Source organism: Trichechus manatus, unplaced genomic scaffold, assembly GCF_000243295.1.
Source record: "Trichechus manatus latirostris isolate Lorelei unplaced genomic scaffold, TriManLat1.0 scaffold00015, whole genome shotgun sequence".
NCBI classification, from domain to species: domain Eukaryota; kingdom Metazoa; phylum Chordata; class Mammalia; order Sirenia; family Trichechidae; genus Trichechus; species Trichechus manatus.
In genome coordinates, this window is record NW_004443951.1 from 1,934,660 (window position 1) to 1,950,355 (window position 15,696).

Consider the following 15,696-nt stretch of genomic DNA (forward strand, 5'->3'; position numbering starts at 1 on the left):
CTGGACTATGGGACATAAAATGATACTCGTGAAGAGTGTGCTTCTTAGCTCAAGTAGATACATGAGACTAAATGGGCAGCTCCTGTCCAGAGGTGAGATGAGAAAGCAGAGAGGGTCAGAAGCTGGTTGAATGGACATGGGAAATCAGGGATAGAGAGGAGGAGTTTGCTCTCACAGTATAGGGAGAACAATTAGGGTCACGTAACAATGTATGTATAAATTTTTATATGAGAGACTAACTTGAAATGTAAACTTTCACTTAAAATACAACCATAAAAAAAAAAAAGAAATGAAATGAGATATTACTACCAACCTTAAACCAAAAACCAAACCCATTGCCGTCAAGTCGATTTCTACTCATAGCAACACTACTAGACAGAGTAGAACTGTCCCATAGGGTTTCCAAGGCTGTAATCTTTATGGAAGCAGATCTCCACTTCTTTCTCCCACAGAGAAGCTGGTGATTTTTGAACCACCAACTTTTTGGTTAGCTTCCAAGCTCTTAACCATTGCACCACCAGGGTTCCTTCTACCAATCCTACAAAAATAAAAAAGATTATGAGGGAATGCTACGAACAACTGTATGCCAAAAAGTTAGATAACTAACACTGTTATCATTGTTAGGTGCCATCGAGTCAGTTCCGACTCATAGCTGCCCTGTGTACAACAGAACAAAACACTGCTCTGTCCTGGTTGTTATGCTTGAGTCCATTGTTGCAGCCACTGTGTCAGTCCATCTCACTGGGGGTCTTCCCCTTTTTCACTGACCCTCTACTTTACCAAGCATGATGTCCTTCTCCAGGGTCTGGACCTTCCTGATAACATGTCCAAAGTACATGAGATAAAGTCTCCCCATCCTTGCTTCTAAGGAGCATTCTGGTTATACTTCTTCCCAGACAGATTTGTTCATTCTTCTGGCAATCCATGGTATATTCAATATTCTTCACTAACACCACAATTCAAAGGCGTCAATTCTTCGTTGGTCTTCCTTACTCATTGTCCAGCTTTCTCATGCCTATGAGGCAATTGAAAATATCCTGGCTTGGGACAGGTGCACCTTAGTCCTCAAGGTGACACGTTTGCTTTTTAACACTTTAAAGAAGTATTTTGCAACAGATTTGTCCAATGCAATACATCATTTGATTTCTTTACTGCTGCTTTCATGGGTGTTGATTGTGGATTCAAGTAAAATGAAATCTTTGACAACTTCAATATTTTCTCCATTTATCATGATGTTGCTTACTGGTCCAGTTATGAGGATTTTTGTTTTCTTTATGTTGAGCTGCAATCCATACTGAAGGCTGTACTCTTTGATCTTCATGAGTAGGTGCTTCAAGTCCTCTTCATTTTCGGTAAGCGTACAACCCTGACATACACCTTTCCTGACTTTAAACCACGCTGTATTCCCTTGTTCTGTTGGAACAACTGCCTCTTGGCCTATGTACAGGTTCCTCATGAGCACAATTAAGTGTTCTGGAATTCCCATTCTTCACAATGTTATCCATAATTTGGTATGATCCATGCAGTTGAATGCCTTTGCATAATCAATAAAACACAGGTAAACATCTTTCTGGTAATCTCTGCTTTCAGCCAAGATCCATCTGACATCAGCAATAATATCCCTCATTCCGTGTCCTCTTCTGAATCCAGTTTGAATTTCTGGCAGTTCCCTGTTGATGTACTGCTACAACCGTTTTTGAATGATCTTCAGCAAAATTTTACTTGCTTGTGATATTAATGATGTTGTTTGATAATTTCCACATTCTGTTGAATCACCTTTCTTTGGAATGGGCACAGATATGGATCTCTTCCGTCGGTCGGCCAGATAGCTGTTTGCTTAATTTGTTGGCATAGACAAGTGAGCACCTTCAGCACTGCATCCGTTTGCGCAAACATCTCAATTGGTATTCCACCAATTCCTGGAGTCTTGTTTTTCAACAGTGCCTTCAGTGCATCTTGGACTTATTCCTTCACCACCATCAGTTTTTGATCATATATGCTACCTCCTGAAGTGGTTGAACATTGACCAATTCTTTTTTGTACAGTAACTCTGTGTATTCCTTCCATCTTTGTTTGATGCTTCCTCAGTCATTCAATATCTTCCCTGTAGAATCCTTCAGTATTGCAACTTGAGGCTTGAATTTTTTCTTCAGTTCTTTCAGCTTAAGAAATGCCGTATGTGTTCTTCCCTTTTGGTTTTCTAACTCCAGGTCTTTGCACATTTCATTACAATACTTTACTTTGTCTTCTTGAGCCACCCTTTGAAGTCTTCTGGTCAGCTCTTTTACTTCATCATTTCTTCCTTTAGTTTTAGCTACTCTACATTCAAGAGCAAGTTTCAGAGTCTCTTCTAACATCCATTTTGGTCTTTTCTTTCTTTCCTGTCTTTTTAATGACCTCTTTCTTTCTTCATGTATGATGTCCTTGATGTCAATCTACAACTCATCTGGTCTTCCATCATTAGTGTTCAATGCATCAAATCTATTCTTGAGATGGTCTCTAAATTCAGGTGGGATATACTCAAGGTCATATTTTGGCTCCTGTGGACTTGGTCTAATTATTTTCAGCTTCAATTTGAACTTGCATGTGAGCAATTAATGGTCTGTTCTGCAGTTGGCCCCTGGCCTTGTTCTGACTGATGATCTTGAGCTTCTCCATTGTCTCTTTCCACAGATATAGTCAATTTGATTCCTGTGTATTCCACCTGGTGAAGTCCATGGGTATAGTCACCGTTTATGTTGTTGAAAAAAGATATTTACAATGAAGAAGTCATTGGCCTTGCAAAATTCTGTCATGCAATCTCCAGCATCATTTCTATCAACAAGGCCGTATTTTCCAACTACCGATCCTTCTTCTGTTTCCAACTTTCCAGTTCTAATCACCAGTAATTATCAATGCATCTTGATTGCATATTTGATCAATTTCAGACTGCAGAAGTTGGTAAAAATCTTCAATTTCTTCATCATTGGCGTTAGTGATTTGTGCATAAATTTGAATAATAGTGGTATTAACTGGTCTTCCTTGTAGGTGTATGGATATTATCCTATAACTGACAGCAATGTACTTCAAGATAGATCTTGAAATGTTCTTTCTCATGATGAATGCAATGCCATTCCTCTTCAATTTGTCATTTCCGGCATAGTAGACCATATGATTATCCAATTCAAAAAGGCCAATACTATTCCATTTCAGTTCACTAACGCCTAGGACATAGATCTTTATGCTTTCCATTTCATTTTTGACCACTTTCAATTTTCCTATATTCATATTTCGCACATTCCAGGTTCCAGTTATTAATGGATGTTTGCCGCTGTTTCTTCTCATTTTGAGTCATGCCACATCAGCAAATGAAGGTCGTGAAAGCTTGACTCCAACCACATCATTAATGTTAACTCTACTTTGAGGAGGCAGCTCTTCCCCAGTTGTATTTTGAGTCCTTCCAACCTGAGGGGCTCATCTTCCAGCATTATATCAGACAATTTGTACTACTGCTGTTCATAAGGTTTTTCTGGCCGATTTTTCAGAAACAGACCACCGGGTCCTTCTTTCTAGTCTTTCATAGTCTGGAAGCTCTACTGAAACCTGTCAACCATGGGTGACCCTGCTGGTATTTAAAATACTGGTGCATAGCTTCCAGCAACACAGCAACATGCAAGCCACCACAGTACAACAAAGTGACAGACGAGTGGTGGAGATAACTATCATAAAACAGACAAATTCCTAGAAAAACACTAACTACCAAAATTGACTCAAGAAGAAACAGAAAACCTGAATAGGCCTTTAGCAAGTAAAGAGATTGAATTAGTAATCAAAAAATTTCACACAAAGAAAAGCTCACACACACTCAGATAGCTTCACTGGTCTATTCTACCAAACATTTAAAGAAAATTAATGTTAATTTTTCACAAGTCTTCAAAAATAGAAGCGGAGGAAATACTTCCCAACTCATTCTACGAGGCCAGTATTACCCTGATATACAAACCAGACACAGACATCACAAGGAAAGAAAACTACAGACCAATATCTCATAAATATAAATGCAAAATCCTCAATAAAATACTAGCAAATCAAATTCAGCAGTATGTTAAAAGGATTATACACTATGACCAAGCAGGATTTATCCCAGGAATGCAAGGTTGGTTGGTTTAATATCCAAAAATCAATTAATATAATACACTCTATCAATAGAATAGAGAATAAAAACCACATGATCATCTCAATAGAAGCAGAAAAAGCATTTGACAAAACCCAATGCTTTTTTATAATAAAAACACTTAACGAACTAGGAATAGAAGAGAACTTTTTCAACTTGATAAAGATCATCTACAAAAAACCCACAGCTAATATCATACTTAATGCTGAAAGACTGGTAAGATTAGGAACAAGACAAGTATGTCTGCTGTCACCACTTCTATTCACCATCGTACTGGAAGTTCTCACCAATTCAATAAGGCAAGAAAAAGAAATAAAGGCATTCAGACTGGAAGAAAAGAAGTAAAATTATTTCTATTTGCAAATGACATAACTTTGTAGGAACTCCTAAGGAATACGCACACACACACTCATACACACACACACACTCATACACACACACACACAAAAAAAAAACTATTAGAGTTAATAAATTAATTCAGCAAGGTTGCAGGATACAAGATTAATACATAAAAATCTATTGTGTTTCTATACACTTGCAATGGACAATCAAAAAATGAAATTAAGAAAACAATTCCATTTACAATAGCATCAAAAAGAATAAAATACTTAATAACAAATTTAACAAAAGAAGTGCAAAATTTATAGTTTGAAAACTACAAAAACATTGTTGAAATAAACTAAAGACCTAAATAAATGGGAATATATCTCACATTCATGGATTGGAAGACTTAATATTGTTAAGATGGCAGTACTCTCCAAATTGATGTACAGATTCAGCGAAAGCTTTATCAAAAGCCCAGCTGGATTCTTTACATAAATTGAAAAGATGATCCTAAAATTCACATGAAAATTCAAAGGTTCCAGAATATCCAAAACAATCTTAGAAAAAAAAAAGTTGGAGGACTCACATCTCCCAATTTCAAAACTTACTAAAATGATACAGTAATCATGACAGTGGCATACTGTCCTAAGGACAGACGAATGGGATAGAATTGAGAGCCCAGAAATAAATCCTCATGCTTATGGTCAATTTATGTTCACAAGGGTGCCAAGACCATTCAAGGGGAAAGAATAGTTTTGTCAACAAATGGTGCTGGGAGAACTGGATAGCCACATGCAAAAGAATGAAGCTTGACCCCTATCTTACACCATATACAAAGATTAACTCATAATAAATCAAAAACCTAAATATAAGAGCTGAAGCTAAAAACTCTTAGAAGGAAAAAAGAATACTTAGAAGTAAATTTTTTTTTTTTTTAATTGTACTTCAGGTAAAGGCTTACAGAACAAATAGTTTCTCATGAAATAGAAGTACACGTGTTGTTTTATGACAATGGTTAACAACCCCACAACATATCAACCCTCTAACTTCTCAACCTCTTTTTTTTTTTTTTGGTGAAAATACACATAGCGAAAGATACACCATTTCAAAAATTTCTACATGCACCGTTCAGTGACATTGACTACGCTCTTCAGATTGTGCTGTTATTCTCACTTAAGATGAAGGCTTACAGAACAAAATAGTTTCACATTTAACAGTTACTATAAATGTTGCCCTATGACAATAGTTAACAATCTCACAGTACATCAACAATATCCTTACTCAACCTTGGGTTCCTTATCACCAGCTTCCTTGTCCCCTTCTGCCTTCTGGCCCCTGTCACTGGACTACTGTACCTCGCTAGTCTCATTTGGTTTTATGGGGCTGTCCACTCCCAGGCTGAACAGTGAACCTCGGAGGTGACTTCACCACTGAGCTAAAACGGTGTCTGGGGGCCATACTCTCGGGGTTTCTCCAGTCTCCTTTAGGCCAGTAAATCTGGTCTTTTTTTTGTGAGTTAGAATTATGCTCTACATCCTTCTCCAGCTCTGTCCAGAACCCTCTGTTGTGATTCTGGTCAGAGAGTCAGTGGTGGTAGCCGGGCACCATCTAGCTGTACTGGACTCAGTCCGGTGGAGGCCTTGGTAGCTGTGGACAATTAGTCCTTCCGACTAATCTTAAGAAGTAAATCTTTGTGACCTTGAATTAGGCAATGGTTTCTTAGATATGACACCGAAAGCACAAGTGACAAAAAACAAAATAGGTAAATTTAACTTCATCAAAATTAAAATTAAAGATAATCCACAGAATGGGAGAAAATACTGTTGAATTATATATCTGATAAGGGACTTGCACCTAGAATATATAAGTAACTCTTATAACTCAAAAATAAAAAGACATAACTCAAAAAATGGGTAAAGGCTCTGAATAGACATTTCTCCAAAGAAGATATACAGATGGCCAATAAGCACATAAAAAGATGTTCAACATCACTAGTCATCAGGGAAATGCAAATCAAAACCACAGTGAGATACCACTTCACACCCACTAGGATGTCCTTAGTAAGAAGAAAATAAAAATAATAAACATTTTTTTAAAAAAAACTGAAAATAACAAGCGTTGGTGGCATTTGGAGAAATAGGAGCCTTTGTACATTGCTGACAGGAATGTCAAATGGTACAGCCGCTGTGGAAAACAGTTTCATGGTTTCTCAAAAAGTTACATATAAAATTACCATTTGTTGTTGCTGTTGTTATTAGTTGCTGTTGAGTCAAGTCTGACTCATGGCAACCTTATGTACAACAGAATGAAACACTGCCCGGTCCTGCGCCATCCTCACAACTGTTGCTAGGTTTGAGCCCATTGTTGCAGCCACTGTGCCAGTCCATCTCATGGAGGGTCTTCTTCTTTTTCACTGACCCTCTACTTTACCAAGCATGATGTCCTTCTCCAAGGATTGGTCGCTTTTGATGACGCGTCCAAAGTCAGCAAGATGAAGTCTTGCCATCCTTGCGTCTAAGGAGCATTCTGACTGTACTTCCTCCAAGACTGATTTGCTTGTTCTTCTGGCAGTCCACAGTATATTCCATATTCTTTGCCAACACCGCAATTTGAATGCATCAATTCTCCTTCGATCTTCCTTTTTCATTGTCCAGCTTTCATATGCATACGAGGTGAATGAACATAGAAAACTAGATAAATGAGAAATCAATTCAATTATTAATTCCAGAAAACAGTAAAAATATGAGAAAAAACTAATCAGAGTACAGTACTTGGATTAGTAGTAAATATTTATAGTCATGACCCAGAATACCAATTTAACAAAAATTCGTGTGCTATATGTACCTCTAAGGAGCCCTGGTGGCTAAATGGTTAAGCACTCATCTGCTAACCAAAAGGTTAGCCTGTAGTTTGAACCCACCCATCAGCTCTGTAGCAGAAGAACCTGGCAAACTCCTTCTGTAAAGATTATAGCCTAGAAAACCCTATGGGGCAGTTCTACTCTGCCACATGGGGTCACTAGGAGTCGAAAATCGACTCTATGGCACACAGCAACACGTATAATTCTACTGAGAGTTTGAGGGAAAGGAACTTGTGGGGAGCGTCGGAAGAAAGCCAGGCTATCATTGCCCATCCCAGTAAGCTAATAAAAATGTCTCAAAGCAAGGAGTTGAGAAATGACTGTTTAACATATTGAAGTATGAAAGTGAACATAGAAGAAACAGCTTAAGGATTTGAATGTAGCTGCCTCTGGAAATGAAACTGGGTTGAAACTGGTGAAGGCTGGGATAATTGAAGATTGTTGGTGTTTGTTCTCAGCCCATAGTACTACCTGATTTTTTGAAACAATGTGCTTATATTACTTTGAGAAAAATAAAAATTAATGATCAGTAGGTATAATTAATCACTCTTGGCAGGTAAAGACACTGAGGATCAGTAGATCTAAGGGACATGCCCAAGATCCTAGCATGGCTAAGTCAGGACAGGAGCTGGGTCACTGAGTCCTTTTGGACCAGCCCCCCATGCCCAGGCCATTCTCAGGGCCAATGACCACAAGTGAAGGACACAGGAATGATGGAAGCTGGAAAGCTAACAGATTGAAGGGCTGCCCATCCAGTCTCAATAGGCGAGTCAGCTTGACCCTCCAACACAGGAAGGACAGTGTAAGAAAAGTTCAATCCATTTGTCTTATGGCTGATGAAGCCAGCTGAATACAGAAAAAATGTATGATCGTGATTTGTATTGATTTGATCCAAAAGCTTTACTTTCAAAGAGAGGGAGAAATATGGGACCAGGGGAAATTCTTCTCAATGACCGTGAATTCCCAGGCCAGCAAGCAGGGGAGAAAATTTCCACCTTATTCTGTACATGTTTCCAAGCAGCCTTTGATGCTGCAGTTCAGAAAGGAGCCCAGAGCCTCTTGCTCGGCAAATCAGCTGCTCCTGCCCACTCCCCACCTCCCCCGCCCCCACCTACTTTTGCAATCTCAGCTCCCCACCCACTGCTCCACTCCCTCCACTGCACTGCCCCGCATCTTGCTTTCCAATGGAGTCATCTCAACACTAGGATGTGGTGTTTTTGGGGTGCCAGGGCCTCCTTCAGAGGTGAGCTCATGGAGTTCCCAAGGCCGGCGGGAACTCTCAAGTAAAAGGACAATTGCAGCCAGTGTGAGAGGCGCCCAAGTTACCCAGCCCCAAAGGTTCTGCAGCGTGGGTGAAGCCTCAGGCCCCTCCGCATCAGAGCCCTGACCTCCTCCTGTCGCACACAGCTCTTCTGCCACACCTAGCTCTTTTCCGTTCTGCCTCTTGCTTCCAGGCCTTTGTCCACACTGTTCCCTCTGCCTGGAACACTCTTCCCCCTTGATGACACTGCACTGTCTGCTGTTGGTGGGCGTCTCTCCCTCTAGACTGTGGGTCTGTCAGAGGCTGGGCCAGTGTGATTTTCCTCTGGATGCAGCGAGGGCCAGGTGTGGAGCAGAAGTCAGTCTTCCATGGGCCCCTGAGTGACCTGGAGCCCCTAACTCTGGTCCCAAGGAGCTCTGCCTGGGCACTCACAGCGAGTGGGACAGAAACAGAGTCCACCCAACCCCAATGCCCACAGCAGAGCTTCCCCTACAGTGGGGGTTTTCAGGCAGGTGGGCTTGAAAGTTATGGAAGAGAGGGAAGAAGCAAGGGAGGAAAGGAGGGAGGGAGGGAAGGAAGAGAGGAAGGGAAGGGAGGGAGGAAGCAGATGAGGAAGAAAGGGAGGGAGGAAGGAGGGACGGAAGGAAGGAGGGAAGGAGGAAGGAAAGAAGGAGGGAAGGAGGAAGGAAGGAAGGAGGGAAAGAAGGAGGGACGGAAGGAAGGAAGAAAGAAGGGAGAAAAGGAGGCAGGGAGGAAGGAGGGAGGGAAAGAAAGAAGGAAGGAGTGAAGGAAGAAAGGAGGGTGGAGGGAGGGTGGAAATGTATGCTCCCTGGGCTTGGAGGCAGCGGTCCAGTCTTGTGCCCTGACAATCCACCTTTATCTCTAGAGTGGTTTATCATAGGGTTGTCTGAGGACCCCCTGGTTCAGAGCTCCTTGGGGAGACTGCTACATATGCAGATTCCCAGTCCCGTGTAACATCTAACATCTGCAGCCCCTGCTCCAGGGCTGTGCCTGGGCTCACTGCCTCTCTGCCAGGTTTGTGTACCTGCAGCCCCTAACCCTGGTCCCAAAGGGTTCTGCCTGGGCACACATAGCAACAGCCCCAAGGCCCAGAGCGCAGCCACCCTTGCCTTAGGGATTTTCAGGTAGGTGGGCTTGAAAGCATTCAATTCTCCATACCTCAGCTTCCTCCCCAAGCACAGTCAAGGAGAGGCTCCTACCCTGACTCCCTGGATGGTTGTGAGGGATGAGTCAATGTAGAAATATCCTCACAAAGCCCTACAGAGCCAGAGGCAGCCTCATGATCAAGAGCGCAATTGGACGCCTTCCATGGGCCAGGCATGAGGCCACCGTTGGGGGGAGGCAGGAGGGACAAGCGCTAGGGGGCCTTCTTGGCCTTCTCCCAGCTGACCCACCTCCCCTCTGCTTCTCATACCCACCCAAATGATGAAGGCACCCCACTGACAAATGGGGAAACTGAGGCTCAGAGAGCAATGGCAGGAACCGAGTCCTCTTGTATACTCTCAAGGACAAAGGAGGCCCTACTCCATGACAAACTTTCAAACTCTTCTCATCGCAGCTAATCCCCATCAAAATACGGTAAGGCTAAGCTGCAGAGGCCTCTCAGCACCAAGGATTGGGTCATGGCGCCCCCTAGTGGCTATTCCTTTGGCTTCTCTGACCTAGCGTTCGTGGGAAAAGACCCAGGGAGGGTCCTGCCAGGTTGCAGGGGGCTATCTGGGGTGGTGGGAGGAGGCCAGAGACCTGGATTCCCCAGGGACTCACTGTGCAACCTTGGATAATCCCCTGACCACAACCAAGCCAAACTGTCGGGGAAGAATAGAGAGGGGGGTCATGGAGACTACTAACCTTAACCCCGGGAGGAAAGAAAGGCCTAGAGACGCCAGGCAGGTGTGACGGGGGCCCAGGGAGTGGGCACCTGGGTGCTGGGGAGGGGCTTCACCACGCACTGGCGCATCCAGGAGACGGGAGCTTCCAGAAGCAGGGGGCCCTGCTCTTCTGCACTATCACCCCCATGTGTCCCCTGCCCCCTAGCTCAGGCCCTAGGCTCCTCAGGCCAGCTACTCCCTCCCCCTTATTATCTCCACTGTCCCCCCTCCCCACAGACCAATTTCTGGCTGCTCCCCACCTGCCCCAGCACTGCCAGGAAGGCCATGAGGCAGGCTGAGTGGTGAGTTTGAGCTCACGTCCAAATCTCTGTGCTGCCCAGCCTTGGATCCTCTGGAGCCCCCCTCCTGGCTTCACACCCTCCATCCATCCAACACTCACACCCTGAGGACCTCACTCGCCAGGCCCTGTCCAGGTGGTGGTGACAGAGCATGTTCTTCTGGAGTGCCCAGCCACCATCGAGAGACTTCTCGCCTTTCCTCCTACCTCCCAGGCCCTCAGCCGGAGGCCTCACCTCCTGTTCCCAGTCAGCACCATCTGATGGACCTCCTGGGATGGCTGCCACAAAACCCATAAGCCACTGCCCTGTCCTCAGCCTCCTTCTGCCCATGTCTCCTCAGCACTTCAGGACTTCTCAGCTCATCTCAGCACGCCTTAGACCCCTGCCTCACCATACACTCCCTACTTCTGCCATCCCCTTCACAGCCCGGTTTTAAAAAGACCTGTTTACACTCACTGGTTGTCTCTCCCTGCCCACCTCACAATCACTCCAACATCTTTCTTGTTCCTAAATCCACTTAAACTCTCACCCCATTCAGCCCAACTGGCCACCCTTGCCCCTGGAACCTGGTCACCGTCCCCGCCTTCCCCCCCCCCCCAATCTCTCCTGGTCTTCCTCTCACCTCCATGGCTGCCTCATCCCCAGATGGTCCCATCCCTCTGAGTACTCCGCTCACCACTTCTGTGCTGGCAACACTTGGTCTCTATCCTGAGTCTCTATCCAGCCCCAGCCCCAGGAATCACCCCCTCATCCGGTGGCTCCTCATAGATGCTTTACAGTCCCTCAAACTCAGCATCCCCAAACCTTTTTCTCCCATACCCCTCATCTCAGCACATGATCTTACTTGGGCCAGAGACCTGGGCATTGTTCTGGTTCTTGGCTTAAACCCCCCCAAGAAGGAAACTGGACAGGCTCTGAATGGCACCTGGGTAACCAGACCCCAGTCAGAGGTAGCACGTTCCATCATCTTCCAAGCTGGCTTCTTATCCCAGAGTCTGCTGAGTCTCCAGGACGGAGGAGTGAGTGGGAAAGGGGGAGCTCTGTGCCCTCCTGACAGCAGACAGGGAGGTGAGCCAGCCAACCCAGACCCTGACCTCTCCACACACAAAGCCCGCCCTGCACCATGCCCTGCCCTTTCGGGTCACCAGGCCTTTGCATGTGCAGTTCCCTCTGCCTGGAACACCCTTCTCTCCCTCCCTCACAATGCTAACACCTTCTGGTTCTTCAAACCAAGCCTGAGTGTCGCTTCCTTTGGGAAGCCTTTCCCATGCCCCAGGCTGGTTTGGAGCATCCTCTAAGGGCCCATGACCCCATGTGACCTGGCTCCATGCCCCTCTCGGCTTCGGGAAATTTCTTTGTTCTTCAAATATGAAATCCTCTTTGACGCCTTGGAGACTATACACATGTTACTTTTTCTGTCAGGCCACCATCTCATCTCCGTCTACCTGTTGTTATTTTTATCTGGAAAACGAGTGTCACCTCTTCCGGGAGATCTTCCCTGTCTCTTCAAGCTGGTCAGAGCCCTCCCCAGCTCCCCCCAGCCCCCAGGCTTCCCTCTCACAGCACTGGCCCTGCTGGGTATGATGGTTCTTGGTTCTCAGACATGTCTTTCTCCTCAAGAATAACGGCTAATCCTGACCGCTGACTCCATACCAGGCACTTCTAAACACTTTGCATATATTAATCTTATGAGTGAGGTACATTGTTATCCATGTTTTTCGGGGGTGGGGGTGAGGTCCTATGTCCTTGGCCCATGGCCAGAACCCAGCACTCAGTCTGTACTGGGCAGGACTTTCCCGGGCCCAGAGCTCCCCAAGCGAGGCCGCCATGCCTGAGCGGCTCGGAGAACAGACATCGCAAAATCTGGTTTAAATGGAAACCAGCCTCCGAGCCCGCCCTGCCCCTGCCCAGCCCATGATGAAGGCTCCGCGTCCCCTTTTATGCTGTTTATTCTTCTGAACAAATTGTGAGTTTTACAAGACATTCAAGGCCTGTGGTGGCAAACACATGTTCCCGCTGTGAGAGTCAGTGGGCCTGCTGGGCTGAGGGCTGAGTGTGGCCAGCGGCTGCCCCCCTCCTCTGCCCACAGCTGGCACCGTCGAGCAGGCTCACACCCGCTGCCCCACGGACCACCGAGAGACCGACTGCAGCCTCTTCTCTGCAGCTCCCCGACCCCACCCCAGCATCGCCCTCACATCCAGGCTCCCACGCTGATGGGAATGGCCCCATCCAGCAGAAGCTGGAGTCTCACACCAGAGGGCCCAACTGTTAGGTCCACTTAGCAGAGAAGGAAACTGAGGCCAGTGGAGGGGAGGCGGATGATTTGTCTAGGGTTACACAGATGGTTAGTGGGGAAGCTGGGAATTAGAATTAGAACTCAGGTCTTCTGGCTCCAAAGCTGGAGACTCCCCCAACAACATCACCCCTGCCTTGAGGCCAAGGAAGCAGAAAGGCTGTGTCCTCTGTGCCTGCACACTGTCCTGCAAGGAGGGGGCCCTGTCCTGAAAAAGTCCAAAGCTCTTGGAATAGGGGATGCTGGGTTCTAGGCCTGGCTTTTCCCCAGATGTCTTGTGTCCCCTTGGGAAGTCATTGTGTCTCCCTGGGCCTCAGTTTCCCCTTCTGAAGAATAAGAGAATGGGCCTTCCAAGCCCCCCATGCTTCTGAGGAGCATGGCCTGGCTGTGTAACCTCAGGCAGGTCACACCCCTCTGAATGGTGATAAAGTTCTTTTCTAGTGATGTTACAAGTGACCCTCAGAAGTGTCCAAAACGACTCAGGTTGTTTCAGTCTAATGCGTCTCCCAACCAAAGTTTTGAAAGGAATTGAACAAGTGTCCCATAAAATGAGAAACTATATAAAGACTCAAACATGAGGCAACTCCCTCTCTTCTGAGGGATAAATCGGGGGGTAAACCCACTTGCCTTATATTCAAGAATATATGGTAACTGTCCCTGCTTAGAGGCCTGAAGCACCTTGGCTGCATGAGGCCTCCTTTGGAGCCTGAGCTTAACACACTTTGAAGGATGTGGATGTGCACAGGCCCCCTTTCACAGCATTCAAGGCCTTTCTTCATCTGCTCTCAAATCACTTAACTCTTCTTCTGGCCCATCTCTCACCCACCCCCTCACCCTTGTGCTTCAGTCACACTTGACACAGCCCCTTCCTCAGACCCCCAGGAAGACTTTGGGCTCATAGGGTTAGTTCCCGGGTGGGTCAGGGCAGGTGTCTGAGAAGGTGACATGGAGCTGGAACCACAATAGTGAAGAAGAGCCAGCCAAGCAGAAGCTTACCTGGAAGAGGAAGCAGCAGGTGCAAAGGCCCTGAGGTGGGGGTGAACTTAGAGGGCGTGAGGAACAAAGAAAAAGGCTAGTATATGGTGAGTGTGTGGAGAGTGGGAGAAAGTGAGGAGGAGAGGTAGGCCCACAGGCATGGGCAGTGATGCTCCCAGCAGCACTGCTCACCCCAGCCAAATGTGCTCACCCAAGTGCCATCAAGAGGGGAGGGCACTAATAACCTGGCGTGTCACACAGGAATGTTATGCAGCAAATAAAACAAATGGATTACAGCCCACAGCTACATGGATGAGCGAGAGCAATATAATATTAAGTGAAAGATTTAGCCCCAAAGACTACAGCCTAAAAATCTAAAAAAAAAATTAAAACTTTTCAGGAACACATGTGGCTATGATGAAATCATAAAAAGCAAGTGAGTGAATGGGGCACCTGGGATTCAGAATGGTGGTTACTGTGGGTGAGGAGGCAGGGTGTAGATGGGGGACCAGATGGCCGTGCGTGGGATTCTGTCAAAGACATGGCTTTTGTCTGGAGCAATGAATTCAGGGGTGCTTTTTATATCATTAAACAAACAAACAAATGGAAGTGGGCCATGCATGGACCAATGACAAGTGCACCCCGTATATTAACCAAGCTTTGTGATTAATCCACTTCTGTGTTCCTGAATTCAGAGGTGGGGTGGAAGGTGGGCAGGGGCCAGATAAGTCAGAACCTTGGAGACTGGGTCAGGGGGCTGGGGTTTTATTTGGAGAACAGTGAGAGTGTTTGAGGAGTTCTTGGGTGGCACAAATGGTTAAGCACTCAGCTGCTAACTGAAAGGCTGGCAGTTTGAACACACTGAGAGACACCTCAGAAGAAAGTCCTGGTGATCTGCTTCCAAAAGCCCAGCCATGCAAACCCTATGGAGCGTGGTTCTACTCTGCACACATAGGGTCGCGATGAGTCAGAATCAATGCAATGGTAACTGGTTTGGTTTGGGACAGGGGAATGATCTGATTTGATTCATATTTTATAAAGATCACTCTAGCTGCTTATGGAGACAGGATGATGTGGAGGGGGGAGGAGAGTGGACACCAAGTGGCAGCTGAAAAGCTACGGCCATCATGCAGGCAGGAGGTGATGGTGGGGTAGAGGGAGTGGGCAGAGGGTGATAAAACTGAGAGCTCTGGTTTTTTTAATTTTTTTTTTTTTTTGGTACTTTAGATGAAGGTTTATGGAACAAATAGTTTCTCATTAAACAGTTAATACACATATTGTTTTATGACAATGGTTAACAACGCCATGACATGTCAACACTGTCCCTTCTCAACCTTGTGTTCCCTATCACCAGCTTTCCTGTCCCCTCCTGCCCTCTAGTCCTTGTTCCTGGACTGTTGTGCCCCATTAGTCTCATTTTGTTTTATGGGGCTATCTAATCTTTAACTGAATGGTGAACCTCAGGAATGACTTTACTACTGAGCTAAAAGGGTGTCCGGGGCCATACTCTCAGGGTTTCTCCAGTCTCTGTCAGGCCAGTAGGTCTGATCTTTTTTTGTGAGTTAGAATTTTGTTCTACATTTTTCTCCAGCTCTGTCCAGGACCCTCTATTGTGATCCCTGTCAGAGCAGTCAGTGGTGGT